This window comes from Rattus norvegicus, chromosome 15 (genome assembly GCF_036323735.1).
Source record: "Rattus norvegicus strain BN/NHsdMcwi chromosome 15, GRCr8, whole genome shotgun sequence".
In the NCBI taxonomy this organism is placed as follows: domain Eukaryota; kingdom Metazoa; phylum Chordata; class Mammalia; order Rodentia; family Muridae; genus Rattus; species Rattus norvegicus.
This window is the reverse complement of record NC_086033.1, coordinates 103,451,995-103,479,443: the sequence shown is the minus strand read 5'-3', so window position 1 is coordinate 103,479,443 and position 27,449 is coordinate 103,451,995. Positions and strand designations below refer to the sequence as shown.

Below are 27,449 nucleotides of genomic sequence, written 5' to 3'. Positions count from 1 at the left end.
ATTTTGCCTGGAACTTTCACTCACCACCCACAAAGGCTAGCATCTTGCCCTTCATGCAGAGACTATAATAGCACACACATTAAAATACTTTTTTGCATCCATTCTATCCAGCCCTGAGAAAAGTTATTATTATAAATGGGGAAGTGGAGACTCAATGCAGATTAATGGTGCTTTAATGGGGGATATGTATTAAAATTCTCTTTATTGAATATAATTTAGTTGTTTACTTAGTAGATTTCTTAATAGGTTTCGGCCCCCCTTGATGTTAAACATCTTCTTTAGTTAGCTCTGCACTGCCCCAGTCTCCTGCATAGATCCATACTGACGTATGTTGACTTATTTGAGTTGTCCACTGAATGGTTGGGAAATCCAAACCTGGAAATCAAGAGGTGTGGGGATCCTATATAGGGCCAAAACTTAGAAAATTGGGCCTGTCATTTACTCCTGATCTCTGATTTTTTTTAAAGATTTATTTATTATATATAAGTACACTGTAGCTGTCTTCAGACACACCAGAAGAGGGCATCGGATCTCATTATAGATGGTTGTGAGCCACCATGTGGTTGCTGGGATTTGAACTCAGGACCTCTGGAAGAGCAGTCAGTGCTCTTAACCACTGAGCCATCTCTCCAGCCCCTGGTCTCTGATTTTTAAAGTTCAGTGCAGATAGCAATGTTAAATGATAGTAGGGGTGCTTGTTTGTTTGTTTTGGTAAAGACCAAATGAAGTGAAATTCCGTTTGGGAGAGGGGATTTCAAATAAATCTTAAAGTCTGGAGAAAATGAAACACATGTTCTTAAACATGTGTTAATAAAAACCAAGTAGTTCAGGAAAAAAAACCCACTCATATTCTACAAGAAACACACAGGCCACAACTGCCTCTGTGAGAGTCCTAAAGATGCCTTCAAGTTTCCATTTTTCTGATTTCTGGTTTTTAAGCTTTAGGGCACTAAAGATAATTATTAAAATAAAAAAATTTAGGTTTACTCCTAATTTTTCCAGGGAGAAGCCGTGCTGTCAAGCTATGTAAATCTATTTATTTATTTATTTATTTATTTATTTATTTATTTATTCATTTATTTATTTACTTACTTACATTCCAGAGTCTGTCCCCGCTCTGGTTCCCCCTCTCCCTTGTGCTTTGGCTTCCTTTTCTTTTTTCTTTTTCTTTTTTTTTTTATTCTTTTTTTTCCGGAGCTGGGGACCGAACCCAGGGCCTTGCACTTGCTCTACCACTGAGCTAAATCCCCAACCCCCGCTTCCTTTTCTTTATAATGGTGCTGATGGTCCCAGGCCAGGACTAGGCTATCTCAAAATCTCACGGTAGCTTCAGAGTGTGAGCTCTGTTTACAAGCATGCAGAGTAACTTCTAATCAATGTGAATTCAGAACTTTACCTGCCTCTCAAGCCAACATCCTGCTGCAGGTTTGAAGTTCCTTCTGCCAGGGCTACCTGCTAATTAGTTGACTTCCTCTCCAGTGAGCCCTTGAGTAGCCTGTTCTACCCAGTCTGAGCTGTTCATCTCTTTGGAGAGGGACAAGGACTCGTGGGAAGGTTTGAGGTTCGAAGAGAACATCACTTCTGTCCAGATCTGGCTGTGACTTTTCTTACCTGTTTCCCTCTTGAAGGTTTCTAAGGCTCTCGTCTTCCGAAATTCCCCGGTGAACATTGCTCAGAAGATGCTCTCCCCTATCAGACCTCTTAGAAACCCGTGCCTGTTGTGGACCAGCCTTGCACGGGATGGTAATCTGGGGACAGAATTTGTTCAGCCGTGAGGATAATACAGATTTCATAAGTGTTGGTGTCTGTCTTCACTTCACAAGTTCCTGTACGGTTTGCATGAAATTGCCACGTTTTATCCAAAAAGCCTTACCCTTCCTAGGGAAAAAGATGTCCTCGAGCAAGGTTTGTGACTGCATTTTCTTGCATTGGTCATGCTACTGTCCCTCCTGAGATCTGGTTTGTTGCAGATTCTGCTGAGACATGATTCACGTTCATGCTCAGAGAAGACACGCCCTCAAGACATCCTTGAATTTGAGGGTGAAGAAGACGCCTGGAGGAGGCATTTCAGCGCTGCCCACGTGCAGCTCAGAGCCACCACATCTGTGAGAAAGATGATGAGGAGGACAAGGAAGTTCTTCAGCCTTGGGTTTTACAAGCCAAGCCCTGGGGATTAATTCCTAGTAATGGAAGAAGGAGAAGCATACTGGCAGAGGGCCTGGCTGAATAATTTTAGTGACTTTCCAATGAATAAAGCAATTCTGCTGATTTGTAACTTTACTAAGGACTAGGGTCTTGCAAAAGGTAGGCAGTGCAGAGAAGTACACCTGGCTTTGGCTTCCATGGTAGGAAATACATTCCCAAAACAGTAACACTGGATGTGCCATGGTAAGGACTTTTCAAAAAAACAGAAGCAAAACTCCAGGCTACACACAAACAACGTAGACTAAACAAATTCCGTCTCCACTGGGGCCCAGCACTGTCTCATGCTTCTCCTCTTTCCGCTGCTATTCAGGCTGGTTATTTTGCATATCCACCAACGTCAAAGTTACCTGCAAGCATTATCTGACCCTCACTGGGCAGATGGCACCCAGCCCAAATGCATGGCTGAGCAACACTGTTCAGTCAAGACTATCTTGACACCTTGCCTTTCAGCCTGGTGGCTGTGTTAGTTTCCTAGGACTGCAATCCAGTGTACTGAGCTGCAGAACTCAGGGGAGACAGGTGTAATCACAGCGCAGATGTAATCCTCACATCCGGGGTCCAGCACATCCTCAGCTTCCAGTTGCCACAGGCACCGCAAAGAAGAGGGAAAGTCAGGCATGGAGTAAGATAGAGACGAGTGTCGTTACTGAATTGTACCCTCCGAAACTCACATCGTGAAATCCTAATCCCTGTCTCAGAACGAGACCATGTTTAGAAGCCTGGCCATTACCACTGTTACTAATTCAGATGATGTCATGAATTTGCTAATGTTAGTGTTAGTTTCCTAGGACTGCAGCTGTAACAAATCGTTATTGGGAAAGGTGTTAGTCGCTCTTTAATAACTGCTTTGCTTTTAGCAAAACGGTTGCACAGTGTTCCCAGTAGTGTGTTTAAGACTCCAGTTATCCCTCAGTTGGCACAGGATGTGAATTTTCCCTTTGTTCAGGAAGAATGACATCGTTCTTTTGTCAAATGTATGCATACTACCTATTGCATTCACCTTTGAATCCTATAGAAACCTTTATGGCTCCAGATCAATTTTCCTGGGCTGAAATGGGGTATTTAATTCTGTCTGCACTTTCAAGCATTCATTGAGGGTCTTGGAATGCCTGGTTGGGACTGCTATATGGTGGACTTCTGTGTGTCATATTAACTAGAGGCAAGAAGTATGGAATTAAGATTTGATTTCTTTTGGAGGAGCTTATAAAAAACACGTTTCATATATCCTTTGGGCTTCTAGTTCCTTGCTGACAAACTTGACCATTCCCTGTGGCTTCTCTGGTACCTTCTTGGTCTGTCTGTACTGACTGAGCTCTGTGCGATACTGAACTAAAGTTTTATGTGGATACTAAAGTTACTGAGTAACTGCTCACCTGCCTCTAGTGTGACCTCATAGTTTTGTTCATTTGTTTTTTTGAAGCAAAGTTGGTTTTTCCTAAGCGGTAGCCTGAGCATAGATGTAAACACGGGCATTAAGAAAAGAGAGAGGCACTTAAGAGAAAGTCAAGTTATACCCAAACCCTGACAGGGGCAGGGAGTGGGGTGGGAGGAGACAGAGACAAAATCAGAAACAGAGAGACAGAGGCAGGGTAACAGAGTAACACACAGAGAGAGAGAGACAGAGAGAAACACACAGAGAAACAGAGTCAGAGACAGAGAGACAGAGACAGGGTAACAGACAGACAGAGACAGGGTAACAGACAGAGTGACATGCACAGAGAGACAGAGACAGAGACAGACAGAGACACAGAGACAGAGAGACAGAGAGACAGAGACAGAGAGGGTAACAGACAGAGTGACACACACAGAGACAGAGAGACAGAGACAGAGACAGAGAGGCAGAGACAGGGTAACAGATAGAGTGACATGTACAGAGACAGAGAGACAGAGACAGAGAGGTTAACAGACAGAGTGACACAAAGACAGAGAGACAGAGACAGAGACAGGGTAACAGACAGAGTGACACACACAGAGACAGAGAGACAGAGACAGAGATAGAGAGGCAGAGACAGGGTAACAGAGTGACATGCACAGAGAGACAGAGACAGAGAGGTTAACAGACAGAGTGACACACACAAAGACAGAGAGACAGAGACAGAGACAGGGTAACAGACAGAATGACACACACACACACAGAGACAAAGAGAGAGACAGAGACAGAGACAGAGACAGAGACAGAGGAGAGCAAATTCATGACATCATCTGAATTAGTAACAGTGGTAATGGCCAGGCTTCTAAACATGGTCTCGTTCTGAGACAGGGATTAGGATTTCACGATGTGAGTTTCGGAGGGTACAATTCAGTAACGACACTCGTCTCTATCTTACTCCATGCCTGACTTTCCCTCTTCTTTGCGGTGCCTGTGGCAACTGGAAGCTGAGGATGTGCTGGACCCCGGATGTGAGGATTACATCTGCGCTGTGATTACACCTGTCTCCCCTGAGTTCTGCAGCTCAGTACACTGGATTGCTGTGCGTCTGCCCTGTGGCTGAATTCTGTTGGTATTCTAACATGGACGTGAGTTTTCTACTCTACTTACCTGGGTCTGAATTGTAAATCACTTCTGTGCCCAAATACAGACACACACACTCCCACCATCCTCCGTGGCTGCCATGTTGGAGCTTTTGACGTGGTACAGGGCTCTGTAGGCCCATTGTGGTCCTAAATGACCTGGATCTGTGTGTAATAAATCCATGTGCATATTTGTTCAAGTGTTTCTGGGATAAACATCTTTGTGTCATCCGTGTTCCCACCTTAAATTTTTAGAGTGTTTGTTTGAAAACAAACAAAAAACAAAACAAAAAAAAACATCTTGTTTTGTATATAAGACCCGTCCAGTTTTGGGTTTTGCTTTTCTAATGAATTAACCAAGTACTATCCAAAAGAAAATAAAAGGTTATTCCTTCCGCAGATAAACTAGTGATCACCAAGTTCCTGCCACCTTAGAGCATCGGTCACCCGTCACCCAGGCATTGCTACACTGACTCAGAGTAGCCTTCCAGTGGGCTCTCACCCTTCACATCTCCATGAGAAATGGACTTGGAGCCCCATTTTTGTTCTGGCTGCCTTCCCTTGTCCTCTACAAACTGCCTCCTCCCCCCTCACTTGGTTAATTGCATGACTGTAGCCTGTCTTCCTCCCTGGTCACTTCTCTGATGCTCCTGTTCTGAAGTGGATCGTGGGCCACTTGTAGTTTGCTGGATACTACAGCTGCCTTTAGATTAATTGTTGAGCTGGCCGGATTCTGGAAGTTCTCAGGTGTTTTAAGTTCAGCCCTTTCACAAGCTCCTAACATAACGTTTTCTTTCCACCTCACCGGCTGCTCATCTCCATCTTGTTCACACTCCTCTCTGTGAGCCCTTTAAAACGTCCGTCTTCCTCAGCAGTCTCCTCTGAACGCTCCACACTTGCTCCTCTGTGAGCTTTTCTACCATCAAAGCTCCAACAGCCATCTGTCTGCTCCGACCCTCAAATACATTTCGAGTGAGTACGGCTCTCTTGAGTTCCAGGCTGACATGAACTATTACGAGTGGACAGTGTCAGATACGTATCCCCAGACAGCTTAGACGTAGTTTGTTCCACCTGAATTCATCACGTGTCACCCGAGTCCATTTCTCTATCCGTATAAGATATCTCAATCAATGCTACCCGTATTTGACCGCTTGTCACAGTAGGATTTGATTTCTTCCTTACCTTTCCGTCTTCCACAAGTCACCGCCTATCATTCCTAGTCTTTAATTTTTTTTTTAATTCTCCAATTCTACTTTTGGCTGTAGCTTATTTCGGGCTACTAACATCACTGTCCCAGACTGTGGCGGTGGCACCCACAGGTCTCCTTGTCTGAGGTCTTGCTGTAATCCGATCCATTCACATCACAGTCCGTGACCTTTCTCAGTGCAACACCGCTCTCCCGTCCCAAGGCGTTGCCAGGGCCTCCAACTGCTCTGCGATGATTATTAAAGCTGCACGTGTGGCGAGTCAGTCCGTCCAGTGCCTGTGTCTGTCGCTCCTCCATAATAGCTCTTGTAACTGCTTGCCGATCTTACAGTGATGGCCAACCTTTCTAAGTACTCACGGGTTCCTAATACAGCGTCCCGATTCCCTCACCCTAAAGCTTTTGTGCATACTGTTGCCATTGCAGACATCCACACCCTTCTTGTTACACCAATGCCCGCCTATAGCTGCAAGCTCACACCCCAAAAATGGAGTGTGCAGACAGAGAATTCTCCACGGAGGACTCTCTAATGGCTGCGAAGCATGTAATGAAACGTTCAACATCCTGAGTCATCAGAGAAATGCAAACCAAAATGACTCCAGGGTTTCATCTTAACACTGGTCAGAATGGCTGGGATCAAACACTCAGGGAACAGCTGGCGAGGATGTGGAGCAGGGGAACACACCTCCATCGCTGGTGGGATTGCAAACCTGTGTAGCCGCTCTGGAAGTCAATCTGACAGTTTTCAGAAAAATTGGGAGTAGTTCTGCTCCAAGACCCAGCTATACATCTCCTGGGCACATCCCCCCAAATGCCCCACTCTACCATAAAGACACTTGCTCAACTGCGTTCATAGCAGCTTTATTCATGATACCCAGAAACTGGAGACAACCCAGATGTCCCTCAACTGAAGGATGGATAAAGAAAAAAATGTGGCTCATTTACATAATGGGATACCGCTCAGCAATTAAAAAAGGACATCATTAAGTTTGCAGGCAAGTGGATAGAACTTGAGAATATCGTCCTGAGTGAGTGAACCCAGATCCAAAAGGACAGGCATGGTACGTACTCACTAATAAGTGGACATTAGCCATAAAATACAGGGCAACCATGCTACAATCCACAGACCCAAAGAACCTAAGTACTAAGGAGGGCTCAAGGGAGGATGCTTTAATCTCACTCAGAAGGAATGGAGGGAGGGAACTGGGTGGGGGAAAGGGTGAGGAGGGAAACAGGGATCAGGATCAGAGCTGGGAAGACAGGAGCAGAAGAAAGCACGAAGAGAGAATGGGAATCAGTAGGGGGCATCTCTGGGACTAGCCAGGGACCTGGGATGGGGGGCAGTTTCTGGGAGTGTGTGGGGGTGACCTTAGCTAAGACTCCTAGCAACTGGGGATATGGAGCCTGAAGTGGCCACCTTCTGTAGCCAGGTGGGATTTCTAGTGGAGGGAGGGGAACATCAACTCACCCATAAAATCTTTGACTCTAAATTTCTCCTGCGTACAAGATGTGCAGGAATAAAGACGGAGCAGAGATTGAAGGAACCCAACTTGAGACTCACTCCTTGTGAGAGCTCCAACCCCTAGCACTATTAATGATACTGTGCTGTGCTTGCAGACAGAAGCATAGCACAATTGTCATCTGAGAGGCTTTGTCTAGCAGCTGCTGGAAATGGGTGCGGCAGTTTATAGCCAAAAATCAGGTGGAGCTCTGGGAGTCTTGTGGGAGAGTAGGGGATAAGACTGAGGGAGCCAGAGGGGTCAAGGACACCAAAGAAGACTTACAGAGTCAACTAACTGGGCCCGTGGGGGCTCACAGAGAAGGAACCACCGACCAGAGAGCATGCAGGGACTGGACCTAAGCCCCCTACACATGTATAGCTGATGTGCAGCTTGGTCTTCATGTGGGGCCCCTAACAATTGGAAGGGAGGGGTAATGGGGTGAGGGGGTAATGGGGTGAGTGGCTTATGAGGGTGGGATTGGGAGGAGAGTAGGGAAGGGGGTGGCTATTGAGATGTAAAATGAGTATGTATGTATGTATGTATGTATGTATGTATGTATGTATGTATGTATGCATGCATGCTCCAAGTAGGAAAAGCAGGCTGTGGAGTGGGAGAAGGCAGCCTCAGTACTGCAAAGGACCATGGAACCAACATATAAATGATTTCGTCTGAGTAAATATCTATGGCTGAAATTCCTTTGCTTTAGGTTAAGGCATGTTCAGCTTTATTTGAAAATCGAACAAATAAACCAGCCGTGTCTTCCCCAGTGGGTGGGCTGTTCTGCCGTAAGGCTGTCCGAGGATACAGGTCCTTCACACCTGGGCCCACGCTCACCATCATCTGGAGCTTTAACCACCTGAGTGATTGTAAAGAAAAGTCTGTACTTGGGTTTTGTCGTAGTCAGGGTTTCTATTGCTGAAAAAAACAACAACAACAAAACAACAAAACAAAACAACCACTCTGACCAAAAAAGCAAGCTGGGGAGGAGAGGGTTTATTCAGCTTACACTTCCACCTCGCTGTTCATCACCAAAGGAAGTCAGGACAGGGACTCAAACAGGGCTGAAACTTGGAGGCGGGATGGTGCTGCTGCAGAGGCCATGGAGGTTTGCTTCCCATGGCTTGCTCAGCCCTCTCTCCCACAGAACCGAGGACCACCAGCCCAGGGGTGGCACCACCCACAATGGGCTGAGCTCCTCCCCTTTGATCACTAACTGAGAAGATGCCTTACAGCTGGGTCTCAGGGGACCATTTTCTCAACTGAGGCTCCTCCCTCTCTGATGACTATAGGTTGTGTCAAGTTGATGCACAAGGCCAGTCGGTACAGATTTGAGCCTTTGCTTCCTCTGACTGAAACTCCTCAGTTACTTATTGACCACCCCTACAGTTTCTTTCTGACTTTCCTGCCCTGGGTCATCATCTTAGTCAGCTGTCCGCGCTTGCTGCTTACAGATACTGAGGAAAAGTTCTCTGTCAAATACTTACAGAGCAAATATTTTCTCCCTATGCATATCGTGCACGTCTGTTTTCTTGTCTGCGTCTTTTGATGAAGAGAATTTTTACTGTGATGAATTCCAGTCATTTGTATTCCTTTCCTTTACAGTGAAGTGTTTTCTGCACCCTGCCTCAGAAATCTTTACCTAATTGTAGATTGGAAACAGACACTCATTTTCTTTACTCTTCAGTACTTGTCTCTTGGAGCTTTCTAAATTTAATCTTATTGTAGATATTCCAATCGTTCTTGTGCGTGCAGGAAGATAGAGGCTGTGAGTTCTTTTTTTTTTTTTTTTAATCTTTTGTTGCCTATGCAATACAACTTTTCACTTAAATCTGTTAAAAACGCTTCCCTTGCCCATTGAATGACTTGGCAACTTTGTTGGAAAACGATTGTATGTAGCCCTAACTCCTTACTCTCCATTCTGCTTCACTAGATCTATTTCTATCCTTGTGCCAATACAACACTTTTCTGATTAATAGAACTTTACATTAAGACTTGAGGTGAGCCCACAACTTTGAGTTTCTGTCAAAGTGTTTTATTGATTGTATTGTTTTACGTACATGCATGCACGCACATGCGCGCGCGCGCACACACACACACACACACACACACACACACACACAGCCTTGTTGCTTCTACAGAAATGTTGGTGAGTGCTTTGTGATATCATTGACTCACATTGGCAAGACTTGAGGTTTTATTTATTTATTTATTTATTAAATGTATTTATTTATTCACTTTATATCCCCTCATTCAGATCCTTCTCTCATTTCGCACCCCTCTTTCTCCTTCCCCTCCTGGGTGTTAGCCCTCCCACATAGCACCCCACCACCACACACACCAAGTTGATGCAGGACTAGGCACATCCTCTTCTACTGAGGCCAGACAAGGCAAACCATTCAGAGGAACGGGATCCACAGGCAGGCATGTGTCAGACTCAGGGACAGCCCCCGCTACAGTTGGTGAGGGACGCACATGAAGATCAAGCTGCTCGTCTGCTACACATGTGCAAGGGGCCTAGACCCAGCCCATGGCTGCTCTTTGGTTAGTGATTCAGGCTTTAAGAATCCCCAAGGGTCCGGGTTAGTTGGCTGTTGCTCTTCCTGTGGAATCCCTGTCCTCTTCGGGTTCCTCAACCATTCCCCTGACTCTTCCATAAGACGCCCTGAGCTCCAGCTAATGTTTGGCTGTGGGTTTCTGAATCTGTTTCCATCGGCTGCTGGGTAGGACCTCTCAGAGGACAGTTACGCCAGGTTCCTGTCTGCAAGCATCACAGACATCATAACAGTGTTAGGGATTAGTTCTTGTCCATGAAATGGGTCTCAATTTGGGACTGTCATTGGTTGGCCATATCTCTGGTCCATTTTTGTCCCTACACTTCTTGTAGGCAAGACACATTTTGGGTTAAAGGTTCTGTGCGTGGGTTACTATCCTTGCCCCTCCACTGGGAGTCCTGCCTCGCTAGAGGAACTGGCCACTTCTGGATCCACATGCCCCACTGATAGGAATCTCAGCTAGAGTTGCCCCTATTTACCCGCTGGGCCACCCATCCCAGGTCTCTGGCATGACCTAGAGATTGCTCCCTCCCACTCTGACTTCCCCTTTCTTCCCCTGCTCTCCCTACACCTGATTCCCCCATTACGCCCCGCTCCCCCCCCCATCCTCCCAACTCATTTCTGCAGGTTGTACCAGAGGCAGACTTACAAGCCACCCATTAACTTCTTCATCTTTGATTCCTGTTCCAGAGAGATGCGAGGAAGTCAGGGGTCTCGGTTATACAAATAAGTTTTCATGGCTGTGGAGTTGTCTCTCACCAAGGCTTTCTCGGTGTTTTAGATTGTCTTCCCTAAAACTGTGAGCTAGAAGAAAATGACCTTTCACCCTTACACTACTTCGGTTGGGGATTTTGTTGAAATAATGAGGGCAGTGTTTAATATACTGTTCAGATGCGCGGACTCTAGTGACAGGGAATGAAGATGACTCACGATTTTCCAGTGGTAAGTATTCACCTTTTCACAACTTCCATCAGGATTGACCAGCTTTGCGACGGGGCAGAGGGGACCCGCATTCAGCGGAAGCTGTAATTCACATTTTGATATTTTTTCAGGCGGCCAGCAATAACCAGTGTGAGACTCCCATGATGTTGGGCAGTGGCAGCAGGTCACAGCCCCTGCCAGCTATGCGATTACGAGGGGGAAGCAGCACACACTCTGCAGTCTACCGTGATGTTTACGTGTTTTACACAGACGAACAATAAACTTCAGAAGGGTTTTCAATATTTATTCATAAAATAGTTTTTGTATTAGAGAATTTCCCCAACTGTAGGGCAGTATAAGCATCCGGGATATATTTGAAGTAGGCTAGGATAATCTATGATGTTCAATAGACTACAGCTGTTAAATGCATTTTGACTCGCAATAGTTTTGACTTACGATAGGTTTATAGAGGTGTAATTCTGCTATAAATTGAGGCACCTTTGTAGAGACTCTGTGCTTCAGTCAACAAAGAATGTTTGGGACTGCGCAGAAGCTTACCTGACTGTGGAATGGATGGAAAAAAAATCAACTGAGAAATTTCATTTAGTATGAGTCCTATGTTCTGTACTCATTTAGAAACAGCTCTCAGCTAAATGACTCCATGCACCGTCCCTTCCCAGGAGAGAGAGGAAGAGAGTGAAAGGTGGGATTTCAGCCTAGATGTCTACATGGATCCATGATTAGCCTCACATGTGTCTAGGCCAAATGTAAACAGGAGCACTGGTCACATGTGTTAGAAGCTCCCTGTAGGTTAATGTACTACCTTCCAGAAGAATCTGACAGGGTTACATGAACTGGGTCACCACCTACTGAGAATTGCAAACAAGCTTGGAGCAATAGATCCAATAGATGATGCGTAATGGAGAGGCGGAGCAAGAGGTGGAACGAGGGTGACTCTGGATCTTTCTGTTGAGAGGAAATGGGAGGCCTTCTGGATGATTCTCTGGTTTCAGCAAGCCCAATGTCACTTTGGGACTGGAGACACTTTATGCATATAGACCTTTTAAAACGTCTGCTGGAGCAATCTGCTGTTGTTAGGTACTCGTGGAAGGCAAGCACCAAACAGTCACCATCTTTGAAAGTATCGTGGTACATCCAAACAGCGGCTAGCAGCTGCGTGAGAGCCCTATGTAGACAAACAATTCCTGCAGTCACCAAAGTAGCCAAGCAGTCTCGAGAAGCTGAGCAGAGAGAACGGATCATTTTTTGTTCATCTTTAGGTTTATATCAAATGTAAACCTCTAATTTATGTTAAATAGGTCTAGATATGGCTAAAGGGAAATGTTTTGTCTGAACTAGAGCTTTTTATGTCTGAGCTTGGTGACGATTTGGAAAATATTTGTGAGTGTTTAGGAAGACAGATACTCTTACTGTACAGCCCCTAATGGAAGCGTAAATGGTGCGCCCTTTCTCCAGAAGCCATTTGACAGTAGGCACTAAGAGACTTCAGAATGTTTCATTCCCTTCAAATCAATCACGACATGAATCAATTTTCCCATTACATGATCCAAAGGAAATAGTCACCCGTGTAGAGAAGATTTCATATACAGGAACGCTTATCGGGGCTAGAAAAATGGCAAAGCACTCAAAGGTTTAGTAAAATAAAAGAACGATAGTTAAACAGTATAAGCAATACTGTGAAACCTTATATACCCGTTCTAAATAATGGTATTGAGGGGTATGAGGAAATATTTAAGATGTATTGCCTAGTGCAAAAATCATCTGAATTTTATCAGACAAATCCGATAAAACTGTGAATATAAATTTCAAAGTGGGGCAGCCTCCGATAAGTTCAGTTCTATAAAAACATGCTAAAATTCTGTAGCAATCAAAAATATGAAGAATGACAGAAAACCATATGGGTTTGTAGGCATTGTGCTAAAATATGTAAGGGTCCACTATTCAAAATCCAAACAACGTGGCGGGTAGAGGCTTGGGTGACGCTGTGGAACAACATGACAGTATTCCCAAAAACACGAGTCCCCCTATGGCTAGGTAACCTCATGCTGGAATACACCCCCTGAAGATCTTCCCACACAGGACCTGAGCAGCATATATGGGGTGTTCACTGTGATGGCGACTGTGGTCGACAGAAAGCAAAGCACTTGGCACATTCAACACTGGAGGAGAAAGGAAGGAGGCTATGACAGTTGCTACGGATTGACAAGTGGATGGCGTATGCTTCCATATATCTGAAGAGCAGAGCTAAGCAAAGCAGCAAATTTAAAATGAGACTCTTGAAAAGGGCATGTATATTAATGAATAAGTACAAAAAACAATTTTATCCAATGTACATATTAAGTGGTACATACTTATCTATTTCTATCACTAAGCTACATCCCTACCCTGAAACACAAGATCTTCTTATGTTGACAGGCATTGGTGAAGCCATCTGTAACTGAAAGCATATATATTTAATGTGCTGTACCTGAGATTAGCAAATTAAAAACATATATTAAACTCATACACCGACACAGTGCAACTTTGTCATAAATATGCAATGGACATCAAGAGGAATGAAAAAAATTAAAATGTTAACAAAGAGAACCTCTAACCATCTGTCAAACACTCATTTTAAAACGTGTAGGCGTGTTTTGGCACAGAGTAGGGTGAGGGGAGAGTGGTGGACATTTTTTGAAGAGAGGCTGTTCACCTTGCTGTAACAAAATGCCACATGTGGGGTTGCTTGGGATCAATAGAAGTGTTTCAGCCAAAGTTCTGCAGTCTGGGTTGTTTAAGATCAAGTCACTGGCAGATTCATTGTCTGGAAGGGAAGAACTTGTGTTCTGGGTAATAGTTCCTAGTTTCTTGGTGAATACTCACATGGTGGAGGGAGTAAGACAGCTCCCTGGGGCATCATAAAGAGGGCATTAATTCCAGTCACAGTCTTGGGTGTCATGATTTAATCACTTCCACCCAATAGTTTCAGAAGCTAGTAATTACATGTTAGCTGAATTCAGGTGACAAGCATCCAGACCATGGTAACAGAACGAGGAGCCCAAGGCTCAGTCATTGAAGGGTCAGAGAGTGTACTTTGTGGTCATCAAGTCCAGCCTAAGAGATCTAGGAAGTACCAAGATAAGATCAAAACTCCTTAATCATCACTAATGCCTGTGTCTACATGAAACTTCTCAGAGCCCTGGGTGCATCAAGAGTTCTTTGGCTAACAGAAGCCTCTAGAGGTCCAATTTCCAAGGAAAGGGGAGTTTGGAGCAGTTACATTAAGATGAGTCCATGGTCTTATCATCAAGTTTGGAAGCAGCTGACTTATTTTGAGTGTAGATAGAACTGTAAATAAAGAATGGGTCAAATGTCTCAGACAGTGGGCCAACCTATGTCCTCTGGTCTTTTGTACTCTTTGAGGGTTAGTTTTGTGGTAATGTGATGGGGGCACAGAGTTCCCTGAACATACATGATTTTCCTGGTATGTTCTAAGGGTGTTTCTGGATGAGATTAGCATTGGATGTATGGTATGAATTCCCCATGGACAAACTAGATAGCCCTCCTCATTGTTGGTGGGCATTATCTACATAATTATCCACATATAAGTAGGCCCCATAAACCACCTTACTGTCAGGCAAGGTTGGGTGAACACTGTCGTCTGATCTCTCACTAGATGGTTATACAAATCTTCCCAGGAAGAGCCTCATAAATCGCTTCCATTAAACATCAGAAGACAAAAGGCAGAGGATGGAGAGATACATCATTTAATGCCTGATCTCCAGGTTGACTAAGATGCCATCACGTGACCTGTTTCTTCTCAATGACACAGTTGTGGACATAGTTGCCTCAATAATTAATGTGAGTATACACTTTGTGGTTCTTTCACTCTGAGTGATCCTAAGTGATACAGATTTCTAAAGCAGTTTATAAATAAATGGGCTGCAGGAAAATGGAACGAGTAAGATGTCTGTTAATAGAAAACTAGAAAATGAAAATAGGGTACACACACACACACACACATGCACACATATGTGCACACATATAGACACAAGGATTTTACTGAGATTTTAAGAAAAGTAAAATTATTAAATGGGAAGTAATAGCTATATAGAGATCTGAGGACATGCCTTAGGAGGAAAGAGAAAAAACACCAGTGAAAATTCTTTATAGGCTTTCGAATCACCTGAACCAAGAAAATATAGATTGTGTATTTCCCTGTTCTCTAAGCATTGTGCATGTAAAGAAAATGTTACTTTATACTGAGAAAAATGTTTTAATAAACGAAAGGAAAAGCCCTCAAGTGAAAAAGGGAGATGCATAGACAAGCTAAGGTATTTCCAAACAAAGTCTTAAACTCTTTTCTTGGTCTGTGCTTACATGGTTCATGTTGCTCTGCTCCGTCAGAGGTCTTGGGCTTGAGTCTGGAGAAGAAAGATAGAAAATGCCACCCTGCTTTAAAATAGCTTATCATAGCTGCTCACAGCAGCAAGAAAATGGAACTAGTAAGATGCCTCTCAATACAAGAATAAATAATAAAAATATGGTATACACAAGCACACTCACAGAGATGCACTCACACAAGTACATATATGTGCCCATGTACGTGTACATAGGAATTTTACTGAGATTTTTAAGAAAAACAAAACTATTAAGTGTGCAAAAATGTATGACTAGAAAGTACTACTCTAAGTGAGGTAACTCAGTCTCAGAAAGATCCATGTTGTCTAACATGGATCCTAAGTTTTAATGTTTCCTCTATGTGAACAAGGTCCTGGGATGGGTACAGGAGTCTTTGAGACAGGATCAAAAGATGTTTGCATCAGGAAAAAGCCACAGATAACATGAAGTGGAAAAGATGATATGCAGGGTAGAAGGGGAAAGGGTGGGAGGGCGTTGAATCTCAAGAAGGGTGGAGAAACGTCAAAGGCAAACTTTGTTTTAAAAATTACATAAGGCAACTCAATTATTTGTAAGCTAGTAAGAAGAAAAAAGAAAAGAAAAGAGAAAAAAGTTCACAATCTGAAAGAGTTCTGAAAGAGTTTCAAAAGGTAGTTATCCTGATATGCAGGCTTGTATTGAATTTATTTTATTTGATGACGATGATGTGTTGAATATAAATAACACACATATATACATATACACATACATATATGTATATATATGTATGTATGTATGTATTTATCCATTATCCATGGGTACCTATGTAGAGGTAAGAGGTTAATTTAGGTTATCTTCATTATTTCATCTCTTCCTAGTACTTAAATATATTTTTATGACTTCTTGAGGATTTCATACAATGCGTTTTGATCATACTCTCCCCAACTCCTTTCCTTAACTGCTCACAGACCCACTCCCACCTCATCTCTCCACTTGAGCCGTGTCTTCATGTTTAATTCATTTTAGATTTAATAACCCATTACTTCAATTTCTGGTATCCATTTAGATGGCTGTGGGGCCATCAGTGTAATCAACCACCAGCAGGCACACTCATACGGAAAGTGACTCTTCCTCAGAAACCACCCACTGTCCATGCTTGGAGGTAGAAGCATGTTCTATTCCGTGCTAGAGTGTTGGCTGCCTTGATGACGTGCAGGTTGGGCAGGCAACTACAGCTCTTGTGATTCTCATGAGTACAGCCATCCATTCTGTCCACAAGACATTGGTTTGCCTCTCCCCCACCACAAGTCTATAGTTCTTAGGATTTTTCACTTTCTCTCTGGAGATGGTCCACAAGCGTTGGGGACGGGGAACGATTTCCCAACCTTATTGAGCACCCCGAGGTTTCTTACTCCCTGTACTTTGACCAGTGGTGAGTTTATTACCATCCACTGCATGGAGAAATTTCTGTGTTAACATTTGAGAACTTGACTAATCCATGGGTAGAGAGATGCCTGTTCTCACACATATGTGGATCTAAGCATTACATTTTTGTATGTCTGTGTTTAAGCATGTGTGGAACCCAAGAGACTGCGGAGGGACCATTGGTGGGAAAGTGGGAAGAAAGAACTCAAGGGGAGGATTACAGTAGAACATGGTGCTATGAAGGGGAAGGGAAAATAATTGGAAGTTTGTGTGGGGAGAATGACGGGAGGGTGTGAACAGGACAGGTTGGCGGATGGATAGCTACCATGAAGGATATTTGAGTAAGCCATATGGTAAGTTACTATTTTATAAGTTTACGAGTTTAGCTGGAGTTAAACTAAAAGGGAGTTTCTTCTACATGTCCCCTTGGGTTGTTGGTCAGTGATGTCCCAGAGATCTCCAAAATGCTCCAGGTCATTTGCATTACTTTTGTACAAGAATTTGATGTATGATCACACTGTGGGAGACAACACAGCCATTGGCTACAGGGTATGGAGGGATAAAGTTAGTACAGATTGGGAAGCTTCTTTCCTCGTGTGAGCCAGCTTTCACAGCACTGGGAGGCACTGCTGTTATCAACAATCTCATCCAGCTGTGAACCCAGCGAAGTGCATGGTATCTGCTGAGGCCACGGAGAAGTGTACAGTGGTGAAGTAGCACACATGGTATAGGAGTAACCAACCCCCCCATGAATCCTGTAGCCCAGGATGAAACAGATAACTTGGTACTGCAAATTTGACCAAGAACTCACAGTTGAGGGGACCACGGGACCCTAGACTGAACCTGAGAATACTGTTCTACGGGGATGTTGTGTCAAATTGTCTGTCTATTGTATTTGAGACAGGGTCTCTCAGTGAACCTGGAGCTAGCTAGCCAGCAACCCCTAAGCATTTCCTTATCTCAACTCTCTCTCTCCCAGCCAGTGCTAGGGTTACATGGAGTCATAGAGGCAGGTGATCTTATCCTGCTTTTATAACAGGAATGGGAGCCAAACAGGATCTCATGCTGGTACAGCAAGCATTTTATTCACTGAGACATCCCCCTCAGTCCCAATATTTCATTTTTGTATTTAAAATTAATGAGTGACTTCAAGAGGCATGCTGTCACCTCTGACAGCATGTTAAAAGCCAGTTACGTCCCAAATTCCTTTTGTGCTGTAGATGGGTAACAGCAGGAGGTGCGATGGTATGACATTGGTCAGGCAAAGTGTCCTTGGCTCCTTCCTTTGAAAAGACAACTCTCCCACAGGCCATCTCTGATTTCCCCCTACCAAGATACAGACTCTTCATTAGAGTTTGTTAACACTAACCAACTCCAGCACTTTGCCTCCCTTTCTCTATCCGTCCAACTTTCCTTGTCTGCCTTCCCAGAATCCTCAAGGAAAGCCAGTCTTCTTATCACTCTCCTGAGACCCATAGGACATGCTGGCTAAGGAATTGGATGCTCCTGGAGTACCCAGCTTTTCTATCTTCTGTGGAACCTCTCAGATCCCTGCTCTTTTTTTTTTTTTTTTTTTTTTTTTTTTTGGAGCTGGGGACTGAACCCAGGGCCTTGCGCTTGCTAGGCAAGTGCTCTACCACTGAGCTAAATCTCCAACCCCAGATCCCTGCTCTTCTAATTTACTCCCTTCCCTGCGTGTCAACTCCCAATACTTAGACAGAAGTCCTACTTAGAATCCCTAGGGGTTACACTTGGCAGAGTCTCAAAAGCTCTGGGTCTACCCAGAGCTACCCAAGGAGCTACGGCCCAGACAACCTACAGCCACCACACACTCCTAAAATTTAGAGAGGGCAACGGGAACTAAGGAACAGAAAACTCATTTAACCAAAACAAGATCAGATAGCAACACCTAGAATGACAATCATCCCAAACCCATATGCCTACATGTTAGCATAAAATCTAATAACCAGGTCACCAGAGCCCAGCAATCCCACTGCAGTAGGTCCTCAGAAGTGAAATATAGATGAAGCACAAGACAAATATTTCAAATTAGCTGATATGAATATGATCAAGGACCTTAAGTAGGGTGTGCATAAATCCACGTTGAATCTATGAAAACACACACAGCCAGTGGAATGAAATGGACAAAATGGCTGGAGATATGAAAGTGGAAATAGGGTCAATAAAACACAAACTGAAGGAAATGTAGAAATGAAAAATTTAGGATCTTGAATAGGAACCTCAGAGGAAAGCCTCACCAACAGAAACCAAGAGCTGGAAGAGAGAATCTCAGGTCATTAAAGACAAGTTATAAGAAATGGATATTTTGACAAAGGAAATATCAAATCTAAAGAAAAAATCCTGGCATAAAACACTTAGGAAATCTAGAAGACTACGAGGTCAAATCTAAGAATACTAAGAATAAAGGAAGGAGAAGAAACAGGTCAGAGGCCCAGAAAATGTTTTTAACAAAATCACAGAAGAGAAAATTTCCCAATATAAAGAAAGGAGATGCCTATCAAGATAGAACAACCATATAGAGCCTCAAATAGACTGGGCCAGAGAGAAACCTGGTTTCTCAATGAAAACTCTAAAATCCAGAAGGGTCTGGATGGGAGTTTTACCAACTATCAAAGACCACAGATGGCATACTAGACTACTATACCCAGCAAAACTTTCAGTCACAGTAGATGGACAAACAAAGATAATCCACAATAAAATCACATTTTAGCAATATCATCTACAAATCCAGCCCTTCAGAAGGTACTAGGAGGACATCAAAGCTATTGGCTGTTCTCCACCAACTGATGGTAAGGCTAAAGATAACTCCTACACAACTCATTGAACACAGAGAAGTTGATCTGGTGCCTACCTTGAGCCTTCACCCCTACTGAGTATTGTTTGTGGTATTGGAAGATACTCTGCACCTTACTAAGAAAAGGTAAACATCAACCAGGCAAAAAACCCTTTGATCTACACTATTGACCTGAAAGCAAAATGTACCAGAGCAAGAGTGGTACAACCACTCTGGAAACCACACAGAAATTGAGGAAGAAAGATTGTAAGAGCCACAGGGAATGAATGACACAAGTTGACCAAGCCTTCTCAACACAGCAGGGCCTATGTTCATATGATCTCCCAGAGCCTGTGTCAGCATGCCCAGAGCCTGCACACTTTTGTACCAGATGGGGTCCCAGCCCTGAGAGAACTTGACATGAAAGTTCCCATCCCTAACCCAAAAGTTATCTCCAATTGAGAAAACTTGGTTTTCTTAAATTAACTCTCACTGGGCATAGAAGACACTCTAATGGGTAGTCCCAATGCTCTGCAATAGATGGTGAACATAAAACTAATTCTGTGGTATTTGGGGAGGGTTTGTTTTTTTGTCTCAGAATACTTTGGGCATTTAAAAAAATTTTAATTACTTTTTTCTGACCCTAAATATCTTTTTTTAATATATAGTATAGTTTCCAATTTTGCATTTTAGGGAATTTTCTCGTGTACCAGCTGCAATTGCATCTGTCTCTGCATCTGTTTCTTGTCCTTTTTTTTTTTTTTGCTATTTGTTTTGTCCTTTTAAGGTTTGTTTTATTTCTCTCCTTCTCCTCCTCCCTCCACCTCCCTTTCCCTCTCCCTCTTCTCTTCCTCCCTCTTCATCTTCTATTATAATTAATAATAATAATTATTATTATTATTACTTAGATTCTTATTTCCTAATGAGAGCAAGAAAAGTTGTGGATTAGGAAGGGGAGGACCTGAGAAGAGGGGTAACCACTATTTTCTGCTTAGGGTGGAGTGTTCCACTGTCTCTCATTGTCTGCACAGTGTACAGCTGTGGGTCTGTGTCAGATTTTAGTTATTAGAGGACATCTTCCTTACTGCCAGGGCATTTGTAAAAGATAATATAATTTATTTATTTATTTTCCAGTTCTTTCTCATTGTCTTCCAATTGTCAAGTATAATATATCCTCCACAATATGCTTGATGTGTGTCTCTTTCTGGTAGTTTCAAGGTCAGTGTCTGGCTCATAGAGAATACTCTTAAATTATTTGTTGGCTCTTAAATTATTAGGGATGGCTAACTCACGAGTTTAAGGATCCAAGTGCAATAATCTGGTGAAGGGAAATAATAAGTAGCCTTCAGATAAGAGTTAGTAGATGATTGGCTGGTCCTTCATTTATCAGATATTTCTGTGATGTCACCTAATGTCAATCATTGGTGTAGGAGAATCTTGGCAAACAGAGCAGAGTTTCTATCTTGGAGGAGTCACTGTCTACAAGAACAAGGCCAGTAGAAGTCAGGATGGGAGACATATGTCTAGGAGCATAGAGGAAAGGCACCCAATCTCATTCCAGGGGTTGTGTAAGGGTTTGCACACCTACCTGTATTGAGACAGAGTCCTAATGTGGAATCCCGGAAGCATAGGAGGCAGCAGGGTTTGAAATAGGGAGTTTTCAGTAGAAAATTCTGACAAGTCAGAGAGAAAGCAACATGTTCAGGGCCTGGGTGCTGCAGAACGTGGGGTGTCATTTGCACTTCGGTAAGAGAGAAGCTCCCTCAGGCTCTGTGATAGAACAGGAAGTGGCTGTGATCAAACCATGTGGACTCCTTAATGTCTGAGTTGGGTGCCCTAAAATGGCCACAATGGCGAATTTCATTATGTTTTCACCTCGATAAAAACTAGATGAGGTCAAGTATTATAGAAGAAGCAGCATGTCAACGAATAACATAGACTTTATTCCATTCATATTTTTTGATATTTGGGCTAATTTTACAACGTGAATTTCTTGTTTTGGCAAATTTTCATAAACAAGGGAAACAGTTAATCTACTTGAGAAACAGTTACCCATGGGTTTCCTTCTGCTCTGTTCCAGGTAAGCACAGGCTGAGTTTCAGCTCTTGCAAGTGTTTTCTCATGGGAGAGATGAACGGGTTCAGGAGAGTGGGATTTGTCCACAAAACCAAAGCAGGGGCCTGGCTGGTCTGTCTGTATTTGCTTATTTGTCCTTCATGGCTCCATACTCAATATTTTGATATATTTTGTTCACCTTCTGCCACCTCAACCTTGCTCATGTTGTGTTTCTCTCACTGAAATGTCTTCCCAACCCCACCCCACCTCTCAATTTCTTTTGCTCTGTGGTGCAATGTTCTATCTAGTTTTACAAGCCTGTCCTCGCACTGTCTACATGGCATCATTACTTGCTTGAAAACTCATAGACTACTATTTCATAGTTGAGGAATAGAAGGATCACACTTATTCTGTAGAAGACTGTCTTCTAGAGACAAATATGTGCAAACAATTAAAAACTTTCAGGCTGCAGAAATGAACTCTCCCTCCAAGAGAAAAAGCTGACATTCCATCATGACTCTGCTGCTGATTGTTGCCCCAGAAAAACCATTTAGCTGCTTTGGGCCACAGTTACAGCATCTGTCAAAGCCAAATCAATAATATTTACTGAGTGGCCACAAGGCACGAGGACCCCTAAGTGAGGTTCTGAGGTTATTGAGTCAAAAGCTTTGCTCGCCAAGAACTCATGATCTAGCTGAGCAGGACTGAGACCCAAGGCAGGCAATAGCAGCCAGAGGACGGAACAGTTGCCTGTGTCTGGGGAGGTAACATTTGAAATAAGAGAAGAAAACCACATGTCTGTGACTGAATTGTCAGGATTTATGTCTGGGAGCTGGAGGCAACTGTTTCCAAAGCAGTAAGTGAAATTGGCCTCTCAGTTTGGGTGGTTGGAAAAATCCCTTTGCTCTGTTCACTTCTCCATGTGCACACTGAGTACTGTCATGTAGGTGCTATGTGGGAATTATGGAGTGGAGTGCTGTTCATCCTTTGTATGATACATGGATACACACCCACACCCACACATGCATACACACTCTCTCTCACACACTCACCCATAAATACACACTCACACATAAATGCATACTCACACATAAATTTACACTCACACATAAATACACACACACTCACACATAAATACATACTCACACATAAATACACACTCACACATAAATATACACTCACACATAAATACACACTCTCAAATACACACTCACACATAAATATACACTTACATATTAATACATATTCTCACATACACTCACACATAAATATACTCACATTAATGCTCACACAAAAAGACTTGTGGCACACCAAAGGTATAGAGATGGTTTAATGTACACAACTAGTGTGCTGCTGGTAGACAGATGTATGACAGGAGACCCAGAGGCATAGCTTCTCAGACCAACTCGATGGTAGATTAATGGGATAGCACATGTGTGATGATTTAAGTAGGTTAGGCTCAGGGAGTAGCACTATTTGGAGGTGTGGCCTTGCTGGAATGGGTGTGGCCTTGTAGGAGTGGGTGTGGCCTTAGAGTAGGTGTGTGACTGTGGGAATGGGCTTTAAGACCCTTTTTCTCATTCTAGCTGCCTGTTTTCTAGCACTTTTCTAGAATAGTTCTGGTTAGTCTTCTTGAAGATGTAGAACTCTGCTCCTCCTGTCCCATGCCTGCCTTGAGACTGTCAGGCGCCTGCCTCGATGATAACGGACTGAACCTCTGAACCTGTAAGCCAGCCCCAGTTTAATGTTGTACTTATAAGAGTTGTCTTGGTCATGGTGTCTGTTCACAGCAGTAAAACCCTAAGACAAAATGTTACTAGCAAATATAGTCGTCATTATTTCATGTACAGGGAAGGTGACCACTGACAGGTTATTGATAAATGATGTTGAACTCATGAGTTTATTTTTGTTTTTTGGGATAGTTATGCAGAATAGGAGAGAAAATCTAAAAATAAAGTGTGACTATTTGTTTATTAACATGTTTTAATTTGTCTATAATACATTGGGGGCTGTGCTATGTGGTAGGAATACATTTTGAGCAAAACAGACAAAAGATCCTGTTCATTTTGAGCCTCTGAGTTGTTGATCGTCAGACTATTAGACTGCAATGATCTGAAACAGAGCAAAGACTCAAGTCCTAGATAAGCGTGTAAACCCGGTTTAAGCGATGTTGATTGTTACAATTAATGTGAAAATCTGGTACAGCAGCTGATGGCTGTTAACTAAGGCACAGTACAGAGAATTGGATCATTTCCCATCTTCTAAAAGACATTCTGTAGATGCAAGAGTAGGGTACTTTTTCTAGGGAACTTCACTAGAGGATATCCACAGGAAGCCTGAGAGAAATACAGATTTGAGGGGCACCTGAATGCAGGAGGAGAGGAGATATAATAATAATAATAATACTATCCAGGAAGAGATAATATGGAGGAAGAGAAGCAGAGACTTGGGTCACATTTACTGAAACATGTCTTTGAGAAACTGGTGAAGGACTCAGAGAGAGATCCTATAAAGTAAGACCAAAAGCTGAAGAAACTGGAGTTTTGAATCTCACAGGAGGTGTGCTTTTGACGTGAATGTTTTAGTAGGTAAAATAGGTTTTAGGAGACCCAAACTGATTCAAGAGATGTTAATAGTAGTATAGGAGTTGTGTGAGGGATGTTTCAAAATATAAAAACATCTGCTACTTTACTGGAAAAGCCCAGTTTGGGTCTATCTTAGTTTCTTTTCTATTGCTGTGTTAAGACACCATGACCAAGGCACCTTATGAAAGAAAGCATTTAATTTGAGACTTACCATTCCATTCCAGAGGGTTAGAATTCAGGACCGTCATGATGGGGAACATGGTAGCAGGCAAGTTGACATGGCTCTGGAGGAGTAGCCAAGAGTTACTATCTTGAGACACAACCATTAGGCTAACTGGGGACTTCATAGGCCTTTGATACCTCAAAGCCCAACATCCAATGACACATCTTAGAGAAGACCACACCTACACAACAAGGTGGCACCTAATCCTTCTCTAATAGTTCCACCAACCAAGGACCAGGTGTTCTCATTCATGGTACCACAGATTCCTAGTAGGCAAGTCCCAGCACTGGCGTCAGAGAGATCACAACTACCTGTCTCCGGCTCCATGAGATTCAGTGCTTTCTTCTGGCCTCTACACATATACCTCTTCAGGTAACCACACACTATGTCTCTCCCCCTCCCTCTCCCTCTTCCTCTCCTTTTCCCCTTCCCCCCCCCCTCTCTCTCTCTCTCACACACACACACACACACACACACACACAATAAAGGGATGTAAAGAACCATTATAAGGCATTTCTCAACTTTATATATCCTGAGCCTAGATATACAACATGCTAATTTGAGTGCTTTGTGACTTTCTCATGACTCTTGTGACATTTTTTTTCCTCTAACTTTTCATACAAAGCCCAGAATGTAATGTGGAGAGTGTACTAAGCCCGAAGCAGAAGCAGTCTGGGTGAGGAGAGGACTTAATGGTGGTGTAGCATACTTTCCTTCCCACTGTGCACACAGGAGAATTAAAGAACAAAACGGCCAGCGCTGTCATGGTATTTTAAAGCAGGGCCTGAACACGTTCTTACTTTCTTAGTGCTAGTAGGAACTGGCTTTGTTAAGAGCAAAACTGTGAGGGCCTCTTTGTGGTCAATGCATTTAACGCTTCTAAAGTTCTCGAAACGGCCTGTTGAGAGCAGTTTCGGGGCATCCGTACCTCTGAGGCACCATAACTCACCAGCAATCTCCTCTGGATCAGAACAGAGTGAGCGAACCTCAGCTGGACAAGGCCTGGAGGAGATTTAAAGGATTAATAACTCAGCCTTCCCTCAGTCCGCATGATGACACAGCTTGCGTGTGTCTGTGGCACACCTGGCTTCCCTCTTTTGTTGACTGGAGTCAAATGGCCTCTTCTCTCCTCCTGTGGTACCTTTCCCTGGACTTCCTGTCAAGCTCACACTAATTTATTTGTCTGAGTCTACTCCCATCCACCTTTCCAGAGGTTACAAAATTAAAACTTGTCAGTTCCCATAATGGCCTGACCTTTCCAATTGGAAAAGTTCAGAGATTGGCCCTTGGGGACTCTACCATAATTCTGCCAGGGCCAGCTGTGTCCTCAAAGAGTCAGTGTAAATATTTTAACAGGTAAATAATCAGTCAGAGGGCTTGGGCCAACAGACTACCAATGTGGGGCAGGGCACAGGCCCTCCTACACAGAGTTTTTAGGAAAGGAAACCTCTGTAGCTAGAGGCATACCTTACCTGCTAGACTGCTTGTTTGGCTGCGGGTAGCTCTGGGCTCTGTTTCTAGGACCTCACAATCCAGGTTCAGTGATGTTCACCTTTAATCCGGGTATTTAGAAATTCAAGGCCATCCTTGGCTTTGTAGCTAGTTTGAAGCCAGCCTTGGACACAAGAGCCTCTCCACTTCCTGGAAAGAACACAATATATATATGCAATAAAACCTTGTCAACAGAGGAGGTCCAAGGTGTCGGGGGAGGTCTAAATTCTAATAATTGGTCTCTGAAGGGGCCTAGAGAGCAACTGAAGAATGCATGGAGCTGCCATATTTCCCAAGCATACGTGGAGCTACCATGTTTCCGGAGCATGCTTGGAGCTGCTGTGTTTCCCAATCATTCCTGGAGCTGCCATGATTTCCGAGCATGCGTGGAGCTGCTATATTTCCGGAGCATGCGTGGAGGCTCCCTCAACACCGTGGTCAAACGTAATCTTAAAAGTGGAGTTTTTCTCAGCCTTAGAAGTCAAGAAGTGTTTCAGTGAGAGAGGGAAGGAAAATAACAGGTGAGCTTTCATGTCCTGAAGTTACCAAGAGACCTGAATAAAATGGAGCATGCAGTGGTTGAGATCTTCGTCAAGAGAGTTTTTATAAAATCGGATACATACAAGGAGTAAGGATATGGTAATGGTACTTGTATCTGTGGTGGCCGGATTGTCAACAAGGACGCTGGAGCCACAAGTGTGGCAGGGGGGAGATCTTACAAACACACAGTTCCAGGGAACAGAATCTCCAGTGTCAAGTTTCTACTTCGAACTGGGTACAAAGATGAATTTAAAATGGACTGGGAAACTAAATAGAAAGGAAACCAAAGACCCCAAAGGACACAGTGGTAAGTCTCTTTGGATCCAACATTCTTAGATATGATACTGAAGTCATAAAAATCAGGAGGAAAAAAAGAGAGAAGTGGAATTTTATTACAGTGAAACACACGCACACAGCAGGGATGTGATCACAGGAGAGGAACCGCAGCCTGCAGAAAGCAGGAAAGATGCAGAAGTCGTGCTAGATTTTTGAGCGGTCTATGATCGATATTTAGGATACAAAAAATATTCTTAGAACTCACCAGATAGAGATAGTTAGCCTAATTAAAATTAAAATGATGAGCAGTAAGTGAGGGCTAGGGAGATAGCCCGATGGACAAAGTTTCGGCCCAGTTAGCGCGAGTACCTGAGCTCAGATCCTCAGATCCTCAGATGGTCTGTGTAAAAGCCGGGGGCTGTGCCTATTCAGGATCCCTGTGCTGAGTAAACAGGGGAGAGACGGGTGTGTCTCAGGACCGACCTTCCAGCCAGTAGTAAACTTCAGCTTCAGTGGGAGATTATGCCTCAATAAAGTGTGAGGCCAGCGAGGTGCACTAGCAGGTTAGCCGGTAAAAGTACTCAAAACTAAGAATAATGGCCTCAGCTACATGCCAGGAATCTGCGCACGGATAGGAGAGAACTGACTCCCCAAAACTGTTCTCTAACCTCCACAGGAGCAAGTGAGAGAAGGTACGCATACACCCCCACAAAGCCCACACACAGCACAGATACCATATATCCCGCACGCGCGCGCGTGGGCGCGCGCACTCACACACACACACA

The 27,449-nt window shown here is 43.5% G+C and overlaps 1 long non-coding RNA gene across 5 annotated transcripts; it reads right to left on the bottom strand.

Moving 5' to 3' along the window:
• Positions 1-8,123: 8,123 nt before the first annotated feature.
• Positions 8,124-26,433, bottom strand: LOC108352977 (uncharacterized). Of its 5 annotated transcripts, none has more exons than XR_010058068.1 (4): positions 25,830-26,433; positions 25,307-25,359; positions 24,346-24,418; positions 8,124-8,278 (listed from the first exon to the last, which is right to left on the bottom strand). It is a non-coding gene; the product is annotated as an uncharacterized LOC108352977 (long non-coding RNA). The 5 variants fall into 5 exon arrangements; XR_010058069.1 differs by lacking the exon at positions 8,124-8,278 and adding an exon at positions 11,189-12,081; XR_010058067.1 differs by lacking the exon at positions 8,124-8,278 and adding an exon at positions 15,152-15,319.
• Positions 26,434-27,449: the final 1,016 nt, after the last annotated feature.